At 46.1% G+C, this 16,703-nt stretch overlaps 1 long non-coding RNA gene across 1 annotated transcript in view, besides 1 other annotated feature; it reads right to left on the bottom strand.

The window, feature by feature from the left end:
* Gm46414 overlaps nt 1–16,703 on the bottom strand; it is a 163,302-nt gene that overhangs the window by 143,170 nt on the left and 3,429 nt on the right. The window lies entirely within an intron of this gene.
* Nucleotides 6,076–8,508: an enhancer, noted in NCBI's record as "VISTA enhancer mm1300". NCBI's record gives its function as "enhancer in: limb[3/4]" and the evidence as "EXISTENCE:transgenic organism evidence [ECO:0001131][PMID:17130149]".

The raw sequence follows: 16,703 nt of genomic DNA, 5'->3' as shown, positions 1-16,703 counted from the left end.
GTAAACTGCTGTCTTAAATCAATCATGAGGAGCAAAGGTTTTTCACTGTAGAATATCCAGTCATGATTGGAACAGCGGTGTCACCTCCTCCAGTGGACACCACAGAAGGAGCCAGAACAGACACGCAGAAGGAAAGCGGGGAGCTGTGAGGAACACACGCATGTACAACCATACATGGAAAGACATGCAACACAGGAAAATAAATCGATGGATTGATTAATGAATAACAAATTTTATTCCCTGGGCTAGATGCCTGTATTTGGCTTTATAAGATCCAGAGTTCAGATCTCTGGCACCTACGTAAAAAAACCAAGGTTATGAGCCTGAAGTCCCAGACACAGGGAGGCAGAGACAGGAGGATTCCTAGGGTCCATTAGTCAACTAGTCTACCTGAACCAGTGAACCCCCCACGTTAAAAAATGAGAGAAGCAATAGAGGAAGATACCCAATGTTGACCTCTGACCTCCACGTACATTTGCATACACATGTGCGCATGCACAAACACACACACACACACATGCACACATTTCTTATTGTTGATGAAACCTTGCCATCCCAGCATTTGCGTTGATGGGGATCCACAGTGTGTCCAGATCCAGGAAAAGCCAAGGGAGGAGTGTGCTCGAAGGGCTCGTGCCTGCCTGCCTGTGGCTGTAAACTGTGAGCCAGAGCTCCTGCCTTATGCTCAGAAGACTGCATTTCTGACTGATAAATGCTCAAAGGAAGCCTTAACGCAGTGGTTCTCAACCTGTGGGTCGCGACCCCTTTGGGGATTTCCTATATAAAATATTCTGACTATCAGATATTTACATTATGATTCACAAAAGTATCAACATTATAGTTACGGAGTGTCAATGACGTAGTTTTGTGGTTAGGGGTCACTGCAAAATGAACAACTGTGTTAGAGAGTCGCAGCATTGGGAAGGTTGAGAACCACTGCTTAAAAGAAGGAGAAAAAGATCACAGAACTCATTCTCCTTATGAGACATAGTGTCTCTGCAGGGACTACCCTTCCTCCTCTGCTAGCCTCATACTCCCCACCCCCCATGCTCCTGCCCTGTTCCCTCCCCTCTTCATCTTTCTCCTTTTCCTTTCTCTCTCCTCCTCCTCTCCCCACATTTCCTCCCAGCCCCCTCCTCTTCCTTCTTCTCCCCATCTTTTCTTCCTTGTCCCTCTTCCCCCTTCTCTTGCTTCCAGTCTCCCCCGAACACTTCTCTGACTAGATCTCACATTTGAACTTGTTTTTGTCTCTCCGTTGTCTATCTTTATCAAGTCCCCCACCCTCAACATTGGTCTGACCAGGTTCTTCATCTTCTACCACAGCAAAATGACATCAGATTTCAGTCTTATGTAAGAATTCATTAGACCAATTTAACCAGAACCCACTGCCCCAAAGTGCTTCATCTTAGCCATTTTCCACCCGCTGGTTCCATTCCCCTTATGTCTTCACTACAGAGTCCTGGTCCTCTTGTATCTGGGGAGCTGTTCCTGCAGGAGCTGAAGTGTCTTACTCTGTGGCAGTGAGTGAGTTAATCTTTCTCTTCGTTAACCGCATACAGTTACTTGTCAAGATCAAGCTGATGGCTTTGGGGTGGTGGTCAGATGAGGGCTGAGTTGAGATGCTGTGAGCTGATTCTCAGGCTGGAGACAAGCCTCAGTCCAGGGTGATGCACCCTCCCCCAAAACTTTGCCTCAAATTGTGGTGTGTGGAGGGTGTTCTGTGACAATTTTAGCTTGCTGTATTTTTGTCCTATTATAGCAAAACATTCAAACTGGTGGACACAAGTTAGTACACAGCTCCTGCCTAAAGACCAAGTCAGATGAAAACAATTTCAAGTTGGGAGCAGAGCCCAGTGCCTGCCCTCTCTTCTTTACCCCCTCACCTGTAAAGCAGAGATGCCCTGCTATAAGAATTTAGGGACACTATAAATAATCATCATAATCCACTTGAAGACCTCAGATTTGTAATTAGCAGCTCCCTATGATCCTGCACCTCCATATTTTTCTGTTTCTAACCCTGGTGAGGTCCTCAGCATTGTTCATTCACTCTGTCAGATGATCACATATTCTCTACCAGACCATCTCATTCACTGCAATATAGCCTAAATACTACAGAGTGAACCACACATGGGGCTAGCACAAACAGGGTATGCCTTGATATGATGGCTGGCTCCTGCCATCTGCTTCCAAGGGAGGAGGTAGCTGCACAAAGTCTGAGAGCCTGGATCTCACACAGAAACTGTGGATCTCCTGTGGAACCAGCTGTCCAAGATGAATGTTTGACAAAACCTGTTTTAACCGGAGAATTGAATGAGTTATGTAAGAAATTCTTCCTGAACAAAAAGAATTGATAATTTGAAGGCACCCCTTGCTTCTGTATTTATGTAAAGACCCAACCAGCTTCATACAGTAGTCCTCTCTTAGAGCATCAGCCAACAGCTCCTATGCAGTTGTTCATCTGCAGGTGAGTGATTCTAGTAGGTGGAAGGAAGGCCATTGGCGCTCCAACTGCTTGTTCTAATATACCCTAAAGCCCTGCTTTGATAAGTGTTTACCATCAAACCTGTCTGTATTTCTGAGTGCCTGGGTCATAGATTGCCATCTCATTTGGCTTGCATAGCAAGATAGCTTTCTGTAAGGGAAGGATGACGGATCCATTAATGGCTACTCGTTACATCATGCAAAACCAGGACAATCATAATCTCATCCCCACACGCATAGCAAGCACCCACCTGGGAGTCATCTCACAAGATGAAGCCATAGGATATATTAAATATATATGATATGAGGGGATTGTTGGCAGTAAGGACAGTAGGAAAATGTTCAGGGTGAGCATTATATAACAATTATAATATAATAATTATATAACAATTCTTTAAACATATCTAATCCCTTGGCTGGAAATTTTCCCAGTTAACTCAGCCCACTGCGAATACATGAGGGTCGACAAGATGTCTACAAACAGGGCCAATGGTCTCGGCAGTCCTCATTGTCCTTATAATTCTTGGATGTCTAGTCTTCACCAACCCCATAATCCTCATGGATTCCTTGATGCTCATTGACCACCTGATCCACACGTGACCTTGTGGTCCTCATTGTCCCATTGAGGACCCCCGTTGAGCCTATGATCATCTTTGACCTCAGATTCCTCTTTGACTTCATGCTCTTCCTTGGCTCTCTTACTCACTTGCTTCCTACCCAGATCCTAGATACAGTCTCCACCTCCCTTGCAGTGTTTAATTTCTTCTGGAAACTTGTCATTTCAATAAGGACTTCCTGGCCACACATCGACTACTGGAGTCAAGGCTTCCAACTTGACTTCATGAATGCCACTTGAAGTCTTAGAAGATAATGATTGTGTCTCCTTGATCCCACCCCCCTCCCGGCCCCCAACAGACCTGGGAGTAGAGGACAAGTTAGAAACCTATAAAGATCATCAAAGGGTGGCGTTGCCAAGGGATAGAGTGCCTCATCATCAGACATCTAGAAAGTGCAAGTTTAAACCACAGTGAGATATCATCGAACACTCCCGAGAATGGCTCCTAATTGAGCCCAAGTATCTTAAGGATTGCAGCAATCAGAGCCCTCAGAAACTGCTGAGTGGAATTCGAAATGGAAGCACCTGAAGGCAGATCTGACGTCAGTGAGTAGAGTGATTGTCAAGCTTGATTTACACTTTGCCTAACGCCCATCACTGACCTCGTGACCCTCATCAAAGTTCATGAAGATGTCCTGTACCACATAAAAACCAAGGATGGGGATGCATGCCTGTAATCCCATAATTCAAGAAAGGGAGACAGAAGGCCACCATCCTCAACTACAAAGAAGGTTTGAGGCTACATAAGACTCACTTTAAAAACACCTCACAAAACAAAGCAAAGAACTCAAACCTATGTGAAACACTGACATTTTAACCTTGGTTATTCACTCGAGAGATAAGAGCATGCTCATAAAATATTAATATAGCAATATCTGAAAAGTATCCAGCAGTAAGGAAAGGCTCACAATGTAGCATATCCACTCAGTGAACTATGTCTCTGTTTCAAAAAAAAAAAAATGGAACAAATAACTGATAAATATAAGAGAGCTGTTGTCTTAGGGTTTGACTGCTGTGAACAGACACCATGACCAAGACAACTCTTATAGGGACAACATTTAATTGGGGCTGGCTTACAGGTTCAGAGGTCAATTCATTATCATGAAGGCAGAATCATGGCAGCATCCAGGTAGGCATGGTACAGGAGGAGCTGACAGTTTTACATCTTCATCTGAAGGCTGATAGGAGAAGAGTGGCTTCCAGGCAGCTAGGATGAGGGTCTTAAAGGCCATGCCCACAGTGACACACTTCCTCCAAAAAGGACATATCTCCAAATAGTGACACTCCCTGGGCCAAGCATATTCAGACTACCACAGTTGTTTTTGAAATTTTAAATGATTAGTTTTCGGTTTTTCGAGACAGGGTTTCTCTGTATAGCCCTGGCTGTCCTGGAACTCACTCTGTAGACCAGGCTGGCCTCGAACTCAGAAATCCGCCTGCCTCTGTGTAAGTGCTGGGATTAAAGGTGTGTGCCACCACTGCTCGGCTAAATTATTAGTATTAATTAAACTTGTTCTTACAATTTTATACATGCATGTAATGCATACTCTCCCACAATCTCAGATCTCTCTAGTATCTCCATCTAAATACCCTCTTTCCCTATAAATCTCTTTCTCGTGTTCACGTCTATTCATGTTGTGTGACCCACTAAGTCTAACCAAAGCATAACGTATGATCATGGGTGTAGACCCATCCATTGGACCCTGGTGGGTTCAGCAGTAGATACACAACTGAAGACAATGACTGTCCCTCTCCCATAAGCTATCAATGGCCAATAGTTCAGCAGTAAGGGGTAATGCCCCATGAGTTCTCCCCTTTATCGTGACTTACAGGACCAGTCTTGTGCAGATGCCATGGTTATAAGTTTGTGATTATAATGATTGTTTCAAGTCTAGAGGATGCCATTCACAGCCCTTTACACCATCTCTTGGCTCTTTCATACTTCCTATCCCCTCCTCTGCAATGTTCCATGAGCCCTAGAAAGGACGGTGTAAACATCTTGTTAGGACCGGACACTCAACCATCACTTGCTCTCAACATCTTGAGCAGTCATGAGCCTCCTTTTCTCCACTGTTCACAGCCAACAGTTTTGGTTGTGTAGGGCTGCAGCTTCACCATGGCAGATTCTTGAAAACTCTTCGATGAGTGAAAGAAGCCAGACAAAGGATCACGTGACCTATGATTGCATTTTAATGAATTTTTCAAACAAAGAGAGAAGCACAGGATCAGCTGCTTCTGCTGGAACAAAACAGACTGGAAAGGGACACAAGGGGACTGGATGGCAAAAGTGTCCTGTGGGTGGAGTAATCTGGCCCAGTGAATGCATAACATTTGTCCAAACTTATTGAACGGGATACTTTCGATTGGGACACTTCTGCATGGGAAATTTTCCTCCAACAAAAGCTAAAAGTAAATATGAAATTGTAATTAACAAATGAGACGGTGCAGTTCTTGAGAAAGCCGGGCATCAGTGTCTACAATGTGCTTTAAATAGAAAGAAACAGAAGAGGGGTCAATGGTGAGCAGTGGATGTGTGGGTGGATGAAGCAAGAATCATAAAAATTTAATGGTGGGATAGAGCTCATGTGATTGTTTTCTTTAAATCTTTCAAAGTTTTGGTAGTTTAACATTTTTTTTAAAATGGACTGTTGAACGGAACAGAACACGTGTGGGAAGTTTTAAATACCTCCTGGTCTATGTTTCTTGTTAGCGGCTCAATTTCCTCTACACTCTCCCCCACATGTGGCTTCAGGACACAAGAGAATATGATATAAGGAATGCAGGCGTGACTGGGAATGGCAAGGAGAAGGATGTGGAAGGATGAGGAGGGAGGAAGGCCCCCAGGAGGTTGATGGCTGAGGGGTGTGTCTGTCAGGGCTCTGTCAGAGAGGCAGAACTCTGGAAGATAGTGGTCAGTCTTTGTTGTCAACTTGACTGAGTCTGAACCAAAGAAACTGAGGCAGATCTCTGAGTGATCTATAAAGGGAAGCCAGGGAGAATTCATCTCTTTGCAGGGGAAGACCCACTCTGAATGTAGGCGCTCTGGGTGGGAGCCCTGGGACACAATGGGAAGAGGAGAAAAGGAACTGAAAGATGAATGAGACCCTCTGCTTCCTGGCCAGCATCCACACAGATCTGCTCTTCCACACCTCCCTTGCCATGCCTCCCCCCTGCCACGTTTTCCCAGCTATGCCTCTCCTGACACACCACCCTTCCCCAAAAAAGAACTTCCCTGCCACAATAGACTAAACCCCCTGAAATTGGACATAAAAACAAATCTCTCCTCCTTTGTGTGGCATCATCTGGTGTTTGGGTCATGGTGAAGAGAGATCTAATATGCATAACGGGCATCAGACCTGTATGATCTCTGGGGCTGCCTAGGAAATCCCAGAATCCACCAGGCAGGCTGTAGGAAGGGTAGATGAGGACTCTGGGGGGAATAGTCTGGGGCTATCATCTGTGAATGGAGTTTCTTCTTTCCCTGGGAAACCTCTGCTCAGATTTTAAAGCCCTTCAACCACGCCGACCCGGATCATCTAGGAGACTCTACTGGCAGCCCCTGATCATTTTTTTACGGGAACCCTTAACAAGAGCTGAGGACATAGCTCAGCTGGAAAAGTGCTTGGTCAGCATGCATCTGTCATCTCTTGGCCTTTACAGTGAGGTGGGAGGTGGAGTCAAGGACTCACTCCCAGAAGCAGCCAGCCTGGAGTATCTAGCCACAAGCACTGTAGAGACCAAGGTGAACTGTGAAAACTGACCCTCTGAGCTACACACAAAGACTGTGACACGTGTCCACGAGCACTCACACACACAAATGTGCACAGAAGACTCTGAAGGGATTTTCCAAGGGCATGCACACCACCTTCCTTCTAGTGTGAGACTATTTTCAAGCTAATAGGAAGAGAGGCAAGCACACATAAAACAACACAGCGACCTTGCAGCCGTCCAGGAAGAACCCTGGGAGAATGTGCAATTAAACGCTGGAACTCACTTGTGGGAGGGGGTTTTGAGTAACTATTGCCAATTTTCCAAATAAGCCAAGAAGCAGATTTTATTGCTTTTGAGCATGAAAAGGAAATCAAGAGCCTGCCTTGCTCATTGCTGTTCCTCCTGGTTTTGTGCCTGTGTGATTGCTTGAGACCGAACTTCAGCAGAGGCCCGTGAGAGCCAAATTGCTTTTTAAATTAAGCAACAGGAAGGTTTGAGTGCCTCGTTTGTCTCCAATGTGGTTAATAAGAACCAGATGCAAGACTTACCCCAAAGTTTCCTTTTCTAGAGGTCTGGTACTCATTTATGAATTTGCTCAATGAACTAAAAATATGATTTATATGCATGCTTTATTCACTAATACCTTTGATAAACTGGTATGTTCTGTCTGAGATAGGCCCTGTGTGCTGAAAATGAATCTGCAAGTGCTAACATGGGATACAGGAAGCAGCTCTGTATTCTCCAAGAATGAGTGAACCCCTCTTGCCTAGAGGCAGATTCAAGCCTGGCCTCTGGGAGCCTCCTCTTCATGATCCATGGAGCTGGAGCCTTGACCCCAGCAGAACACCCCAACAGCTCCGCTGTTTGCTTGGCGCTTCCCAGTCAGGCATAGGCTAAGAGTTACCAGTATCCTTCTCCCAAGTGTGTGGGAGGGGGGGCTGGCCCTGCACTCGCTTTCCCTGGTGTGCACAAGCCTGCCTCTCAGAGCATCCCATCAACAAGTGTAGTATCCGACACACAATGTACACACAGCACACAAAGACTATATACACCATTCATGTATCACAGCTCTACTCACGGCCACAGACACCAATTACTCACCCCACCACAAGTACACACGCTACAAACACTGCATGCCATACATACCGTATACCATATATTATATACATTATGCTCACACATCACACCCCACCACAGGTACATATATTGTATGTATAGCACAACACATACTACATACCATATATATATTACACATACACACCATCCTCACAGATACCCTGCATACCAATATTTATACATCACAGGCACACACACCCCACATATTGTATAGATACACACAGCACTACATGCCACACATACACATACATGCTATTTCCATATTTCTACAATACACCACATACATCTCATTCACATATCCACATGCATGTACACCCATGCAGCAGCACGCACACATGTGTGCACGCACACACACACACACATGCACACACACATGCACACCATATATCACACAGAGATACAACATAATATGCACTGGAAAGTTCAGCTCACATCTTTCTTGAGAATGACCTGAGGCAAAACCTTTCAGAGGATGAAAAACCTATGCCAGAAGTTTGATGCTACTAGCTGTTCCCCCTGCACTGCATCCTTCCTCTTTCAAGTTTGCATCAGCAAGCCCAGCTGCTCATTCGATTGCTGCGTTAACCATGGGTTAAGCTCCCCAGACCCCAGTTTCCGATTTGAGTTCACTCCAGATTTACAATAAGAGCCGATTACAGTGGTACAGGGAAGATGCTGTGCTTTCGCCTGGCACATAGGGTAGGTAAGCTTGGGAAATTTTCAGAAAATGGCCACACAGTGAGCAGAAACCCTCCCAGGTACCTGAAAACAACCTCAATTTAGTGAGGAATGTTCTCAGAAAATAGATTTCAACAATCATCCTAAAAGCCAGGGACAGCACACAGAAGAAACGCATCAGATTATGATTATGATCAGAGAGCATGGGAAGAGCTCAGATTGCTTTCTTCAGAAAGAGTAACGGGAAAGTAGAAGGCTTTCAGGAGTCTGTGCTGACCGAGGTAGGGAAGAAGTTGGAACATAAACCGCACCAACCTTTTAGATGTAATCTCCAAGTGATGTGCCTCTGGGAATCTATAGTTCAGAAATATTTCCCCAGAATCTCAAAGCCATGAACAGCAAACAGAAGAACAAGACACGGAGGAGAGGGTCAGATGGGTGAAGTGCTTGTCACTCAAGGGTGAGGACCATAGGATATTTGGGAGGGGACATGGTGAAGAAACAGCTGCTGAAGTAACCACTCCATTAAGGGTTTTATTGTGGGTAAAAGAGAGAACATAGCCGAGACATCTGGAGGAGTCCAGAGCAAAGAAAAAGAGAAATGGATGGGGACCTCTGCCCATTGGTTTCTCAGTCATGTTTCCCTAGGCTGTTCTGTGCTGGTGTATGTGTGTGCGTGTGCGTGTGCGTGTGTGTGTGTGTGTGTGTGTGTGTGTGCGTGTGTGTGTGTGTGTGTGTGTGAGATCATCCCTTTAGGGTCCGCTGTTGAAAGAGTCCTCATGGAGGGAAGAGGAGCTGTCTCTGTATTGTTTTGTGCATAGGTATGGATGTGTGTTGTACGTGCATGTTTGCTTGGGAGGAAGACACATGCGTGTTTGTGAATATGGAGGTTCAAGGCTGATACTGGGAGTCTCCCTCTGACCCCCACCAAGGTAGAAATCTCCGTTCTCCCGCTTCCAAAGGAGAAGGATCCACACCCGGGCATTCATCAAACAAGCAGATAATCAAGCTGTATTTCAACTGGCAAGAAAGGAAACTAAGTATCCCCCAGAATGCAACAGCAGTGAGCTGCCTCTAGTTCACTTGAGCCTCTGTGGTGATCTGAAGTGACTACCTTTCTAGAAAGGTGGAGGCTTGCTTAGGAGGCACTCTTAACCAATAGCGCAGTCTGTTACAGTTAGATGCACTAAAGAGAGCAATATGTACACAACCATAGCTAGCCTCTGCTAGGTTGAAGACTTTGAGAAAAGCAGGTGCTGCAGCCTTGAAGAGATCTAACTGTGTCTCCTCATAGGCCCCTCCTCTCTCTTTAGGGACAACCTGGCAAAGAACTAACATGCTACTGTGGCCAGAGTCTCCCTCCCTCTACCTTGCCTCTGAGGGCAAGCCCAGCCCCCTTGATGGCCAGACCCAAGGCAACTTTGAATAATGACTCTACTTTCTTACTTGGTACCCTCTTGCCTGACTCCTAGCACATGGGCTTGGTCACATGGCCTTGGAACCACCACTGTTCCCCTTGGAAGCCTATAAGAGGAAGATATCCCTGTGTTCTCTAGAACTGGTGTGAGGCTCTAATTCTGAGGGGTGGTTCCTTCCCACTTATTTCTACTGGGTTTTCTTTTTTTTTTTTAAGTGAAAATGTATTTATCTGAATGTGTGTGTTTATGCACCCAAACATAAGTCAGAAAAAGACATTGCACCAAGATGGAAGTTTGCTGTTTCTTCTGCTCTGGATTACAGGTGCAAGCAAAGCTTTTCACATGTGTGCTGGGGACTTGAACTTAGGCCTTCATGCCTGCCCAGCAAGTGCTCTTACCCATGAAGCTATGTTTCCAATCTAACATACACATCATTGAGTAAGCAATGGAGTCTTGTTTGTGGGGGTTTTTGGGGTTTGTTTTGTTTTGTTTTGTTGAGTGGAGTTCATGGGAGTTGGCTGTTCCTGCTGAGACTGGCTTTATTGGTTTTCCCAGAGCCCTGTCTTGCCTCCTACCTGGTCAGCTTGGCTGTCTCCACCCTTGCAAGTCTTCCCACAGCAGGACTTGGCTTTCCTCAGTGTTCTTGCCCTCTGTTTTAACTCCAGCATTCATTTTCACCTTTAACACTGTCACATGTCAGTGCCTGACATGAAAGCCACCAAGGCCCACACCACTATCCTCTGCCCACAGAAAGATCCCCCTTTCTGGTATGAAATGCCACACTGTCTGGTCTGGGAGCACACTGTGGAACATTGATCTCACCGGTATGACACTCTGCTCTGTCTACTCACTGGAAACAAGAGAAGAGTAAGCCTTCACCGCTCTGGGGATCAGTCACAAGCAGTTCTTCCTCTTGTGAGCTGTGATGTCGGCAAGACCCAAGTGTGAGGCAGTCACTAAGTCCTTGGAGCACGCGCTAAAATAACTTATTACCTCCAAGCCTGGAAAGTCTTCCCTAGGTTACTCATGAAGAGACTCCATATTGGTTTTTGCCCTTGTCTGGTTTCTGTGGCCGTCATAAACACCGTGACCAAGAGCGACTTGGAAAGGAAAGGCTTCATTTCCGTTTACACTTCCAGGTCAGTCTACCACAGAAGCAAGTCAGGGCAGGAGGTCAAGGCAGAAACCTGGATGCTGGAACTGAAGGAGACGCCGCGGAGGAACGCTGCTTACCGGCTTGCTTTTGTATAGCATCCAGAACCCCCTGCTCAGGGGTGGTACCGCCCACGGTCACTTCTCAGGTGTCTATATTTGGGTCAAGTTGACAAAAGCTAACCTGAACAGTTAAATTCTCATGGCTGTGACCTGCCTGTTCATGACAATGACTAGAAAGTAGTTAGGCTGCTGTCACCCACCACACTGGAGCAGGGTCACGTTTCCAAACACTGACTGTTTTCAAAGGTGGCCAGAGATGCCACCTAATTTGATTACCATCTTCACAGGGTCAAGAATCAGCTAGGAGAGCAGCCTCTGGGCATATGTGTGTGAGTGGGGGGGGGGGGGGGGGCGGGGTCCTAGAAGAAGTTAACCGAGGTAGGAAAGACCACCCTAAAGCTGGACTTCACCATCCCCTGGGCTGGTGTTCTGACCTGCACCAAAGGATGTGGGCCACTAAGCACAAGCATTCATTACTCTCTGATTCCTGGTTGAGGGTGGCAACTGACCCAGAGCCTCAGGCTCCGACTGCCATGCCTTCTCTGGTGGAAAATACAGACCCTCTCTCATTTAAACTGCTTTTGTCAAGGCAAGCACACAGGCGTGCGCACATACATGCACACACGCACATCTTTTCAAAAGTACCAACTTTTCTCTAAGCTTATATCCACCTTGCTATTGAATTCACTGACACTCCCATAGACATATGCACAGACACTGGCGTGTCTCCAGCGCTTCTATAAACCATTTTCGTGCTCTAAGCCGGACAGATGAGAGTGGAAGGGCTCAGGTAAGGTTGATTTCTTTCCTTGCTCTTAGCCCCACAGTCCTTGGAAGCTAAGAGGGCTCTGTAAACTCACCCCACCCCACCCCCGCCAACCCTAGTGGAAAAGTAAAGGTGACCCAAAAGAGAGTATAACCAAACCCTAATTTTTTTTTGTTTTTTGTTTTTTTGAGACAGGGTTTCTCTGTGTAGCCCTGGCTGTCCTGGCACTCACTTTGTAGACCAGGCTGGCCTCGAACTCAGAAATCCACCTGCCTCTGCCTCCCAAGTGCTGGGATTAAAGGCGTGCACCACCACCACCCGGCAAACCCAAATTTTTATATCTGCCTCCATCTACCATATCAAAATGGATGCACCAGAGCTTACACCCTAGCGATGAAACATGGCGATTCAAATGAATGCCCACTGTCAAATGGAAGACGATATGAGGTTTAAATCACCACACCACAGCCTCTTAGACACACATCAGAATGGGTGGGTGAGGGGGGGGGGAAGAGTATGAAAGTCATATTTATGAATGAGGGGGAGTTCTGTAAAGCCAGACAGACATGTCATGTATCTTATAATTCCATTTTAAAACAGTGAAAAGAAGTCACTTGTATGCAAATACATAAATACTGTGGCTACACAGTTATACATGCAATGCCTTCAGGAAGTGAGAAGGAAGTATGGGGGGGAGAGTGTTAGATTTATTTATTTTTTTACTTCTCTACGCCCCCCCCCACCGCCTCCTTCCCTTCTCCATCTTGCTCCCAGCCCCTGGCCGGCCCCACTCGCTCCAGCCCATAGGTTTTTTATTTGTTTCTCATTACAGATGGTAGTGAGCTACCATGTGATTGCTGGGATTTGAACTTATGACCTCCGGAAGAGCAGTTAGTGCTTTTAATCTCTGAGCCATCACACCAGCCTCTTCTCTTTTTTCTATGTATTTCATGTATATGAGTGTTTTGCCTGCATGTACGTATGTATGTATGTATGTATGTATGTATGTATGTATGTGATGCTGGCAAAGGCCAGAAGAGGGCATCAGATCCCCTGGAACTGGAGTTATGGGTGCTGAAAATTTGAACCCTGGTCCTCTGCAAGAGCAACAAGTGCTTTTAACCACCGAATCATCTCTCCAGTCCCTTGAAATAATGTTTTTGAAGAAGCAACATTCCAGGGCTGAAGAGATGCCTCTCTCGACAAAGTGCTTGCTTGCTGTACAAGCAGGAAGACCTGCGTTTAAATTCCCAGAAGCTACATAAAATGTTGGGCCTGATGGCATGTGTTAGCAAGCCTGCGGCAGAGGAGGCAGAAGCAGGAGGCACCCTGGGGTCCACTGGCCAACTACTCTAGCGGAATTGGAGCATTCCAAGTTCAGTGAAAGACTTTCTCAAAAAATAAGGTGGAGAGCAATTGAAGAAGGCATCACCCACCTCTGGGCTCCACACACGTGCACATGCATGCCCATGAGACACACACATACAGAAAGTCATAGGAAAAAAGCCATCACACACTGATTATAAAACATGTACATTTACGTGTATACCAGGAAACCTCTGTACAATATTCCTTCTCTCTTGTCTCTTACAAAGGGCTTAGAGGACCTTGGCAAATTCTTACTTGTTTTGAATGTTCAGAAAATGTCCTGTCTCCAAAACAGAGCCAGAAATTGCCAGATATAATTTCAGAAATTGACTTCTAGTGGCTTTCTGGTAAGAAAACAATCTTTTCCATTCAAACCCCCAATTGCCATTTGGAACTCTGTAAGGCATTGTGTGTTTTTTCTTTCTTTTTTTCTTTCTAGCTTGTGATTTTTTTTTTCCCTTCAGAGAAACAGATCTATAAACATTTAAAAACTGGCACTCTTCCCGCTGAGTAAAATATTGCTGCATAGAAAATCGTCTCTGGGAAGTTAAAAATCAATACCCTCTGAAAACAAACCCCAGATGGAAACTAATTTTTTTTTCTGTTCACATTGTATTGGCCAGGCCATGAACAAGAAGAGGTGACATAGTTGCAAAGAGAAATGGGGAGATGGGGAGATGGCTCCGAGGATAAAGCACTTGCCATGCAAGTATGAGGACCTGAGTTCAAATCCCCAGAACCCATGTAAAGCTGGTCACAGTAGCTCAAGTCTGTGATGTCAGCGTGCCTACAGAAAGATGGGAAAGGAGACAAGGAGGATGCCCAGCAGCTCACAGCCCACCTAACACGGAGAATGAGCAAATCCTCCCTGTCTCAAACAAAACACACTGACACAGGTAACACACTCACACACACACTGACACAGGTAACACACTCACACACACACACTGACACAGGTAACCCACACTCACAGGCATGAATACACACACACACACACTGACACAGGTAACTCACACTCACAGGCATGAATACACACACACACTGACACAGGTAACCCACACTTACAGGCATTAATACACACACACACACACACACTTTTTGTTTTGTTTTGTTTTGTTTGCTTTTGTTTTTTCAAGATAGGGTTTCTCTGTGTAGCCCTGGCTGTCCTGGAACTCACTCTGTAGACAAGGCTGATCTCAAACTCAGAAATCCACCTGCCTCTGCCTCCCAAGTGCTGGGATTAAAGGCAGCCACCGCTGCCCAGCCCACTTTTTGTTTTTTAAGATGTATTTATTATTATACATAAGTACACTGTAGCTATCTTCAGATGCACCAGAAGGGGGCGTCAGATCTCATTACGGGTGGTTGTGAGCCACCATGTGGTTGCTGGGATTTGAACTCAGGACCTTTGGAAGAGCAGTTAATGCTCTTAACCACTGAGCCATCTCTCCAGCCCCCACCCCCACCCCCCCTACACTTTTTTTTTAAAGGAAATGAAAACTGTCTTTTCCAGTCTGTGTTTTTTTCCACTGCTCCTTACTGCTCATACACCCCCTCTACCTTTACCAGCCCTGGTGGTGAAATATTTGTTCAGGGCCACCATGGCCTTGCTCTGTCAGACTTTTTCAATTAAGATCTTTTCTTGCACCTTCTGATTTTGACTTTCTTTCAAAATTATTTCAAAAGCTTGAGACAAACTCTTTAGTTCTCTCTCTCTCTCTCTCTCTCTCGTGTGTGTGTGTGTGTGTGTGTGTGTGTGTGTGTGATGGCGGGATGGTCAGTGCACATATACATGTGCACATATACATGTGTCCACAAGCATGCGGAGGCCAGAGGCTGACATCAGGGTGGCTTCATCAATTGCTCTCCACATTATTTTTGAGGCAGGATTTCTCATTGAACCTGAAGCTTACCAAGTCAGCAAGATAGGCTGGCCAGCAAGCCCCGATCCTCCGACTTCTGTCTCCGAGCACTCCCAGAGGTGGTGTGGGCTTATAGGCCCACACCATGGTACTGACTCTTTATAGGAATGCTAGGGATTCACAATCCGGTCCATGTGCCTGTGCAGCAGACACTTCGTCCACTTAACGATCAATCTCTACCATATTTTAATATAAAATTTAGAATTTCATATGTGCAAGCATGTGTTTTGATCATATTTACTCCTCCCCCTCCTCCTAAGTCCTCCCAGATACACACACACACACACATTCTCTCTCTCTCTCTCTCTCTCTCTCTCTCTCTCTCTCTCTCTCTCTCTTTTCTCCTCTCCTCTCCTCTCCTCTCCTCTCCTCTCCTCTCCTCTCCTCTCCTCTCCTCTCCTCTCCTCTCCTCTCCCAACTTCAAGTCCTCTTGTGTCTGGCTTTGTTTTTGTTTTTGTTTTTCAATAGCACACTGAGTCCCATATGTGCTGCCCATGTATACTCACAAACATGGGACCATTGAATGGAGTGTGGTCAATGTAGCAGGAGCCAGACTCCTGAAGAAAATGGATTCTCCCTCCCCTAGAAGGTATCAGCTGTCAATACTCCTCAGTTAGAACTGAAGACTCATGATCCCCAATCCACGTATGAGCCCTTCCCTTCCATGCATGAGCCCTCCCCCTCTATTTATGATCCCTCCCCATCCATGCATGAGCCCTCCCACTCCATGCATGATTCCTCCCACTCCATGCATGAGCCCTCCCCTCCATGCATGAGCCCACCCCTCCATGCATGAGCCCTCCCCCTCCATGCATGAGCCCTCCCCCTCCATGCATGATTCCTCCCCCTCCATGCATGAGCCCTCCCCCTCCATGCATGATTCCTCCCCCTCCATGCATGAGCCCTCCCCCTCCATGCATGATTCCTCCCCCTCCATGCATGAGCCCTCCCGCTCCATACTGAAATACTGACTGGTTTGATCTTGTTAAACCACAACTGCTGTGCGTTCATTCGTGACTGTAGGCTCCTGTCATTTCCAGAAGACACTGCTTTGCCCCTGTTTTCCCTAACCTCTGCCTCTTGAGATCTTTCTGCCCACTTTTCTGTGCCGTTCCCTGGGCCTTGTGGGAGGTGACGTGATATCACTCTCCCATCTGTAGCTAGGCATTCCATGGATACTTAGTCTCTCTACTTTGACCAGCTGTGCGTTTCTAAATTAATCACCATCCATTGCACAAAGAAACTTCTCTGTTGAGAGCGACATTAAATTATGAATAGAAAGATACAAATCCAGAGGGCACTTTGATACTGTGTTCATTTAGCAAAGTAACAGGAATAGGTTCACCCGTAGGGCTTGAGAGCCCGCAACTGTGGGCTCATGGTCAGACCTGCAGTACCAGACATGTGATTCC

The sequence above is a fragment of the Mus musculus genome, chromosome 13 (genome assembly GCF_000001635.26).
Source record: "Mus musculus strain C57BL/6J chromosome 13, GRCm38.p6 C57BL/6J".
NCBI classification, from domain to species: Eukaryota; Metazoa; Chordata; class Mammalia; order Rodentia; family Muridae; genus Mus; species Mus musculus.
The sequence above is the reverse complement of the archived record's forward strand: the minus strand, read 5'-3'. Positions and strand labels throughout refer to the sequence as shown.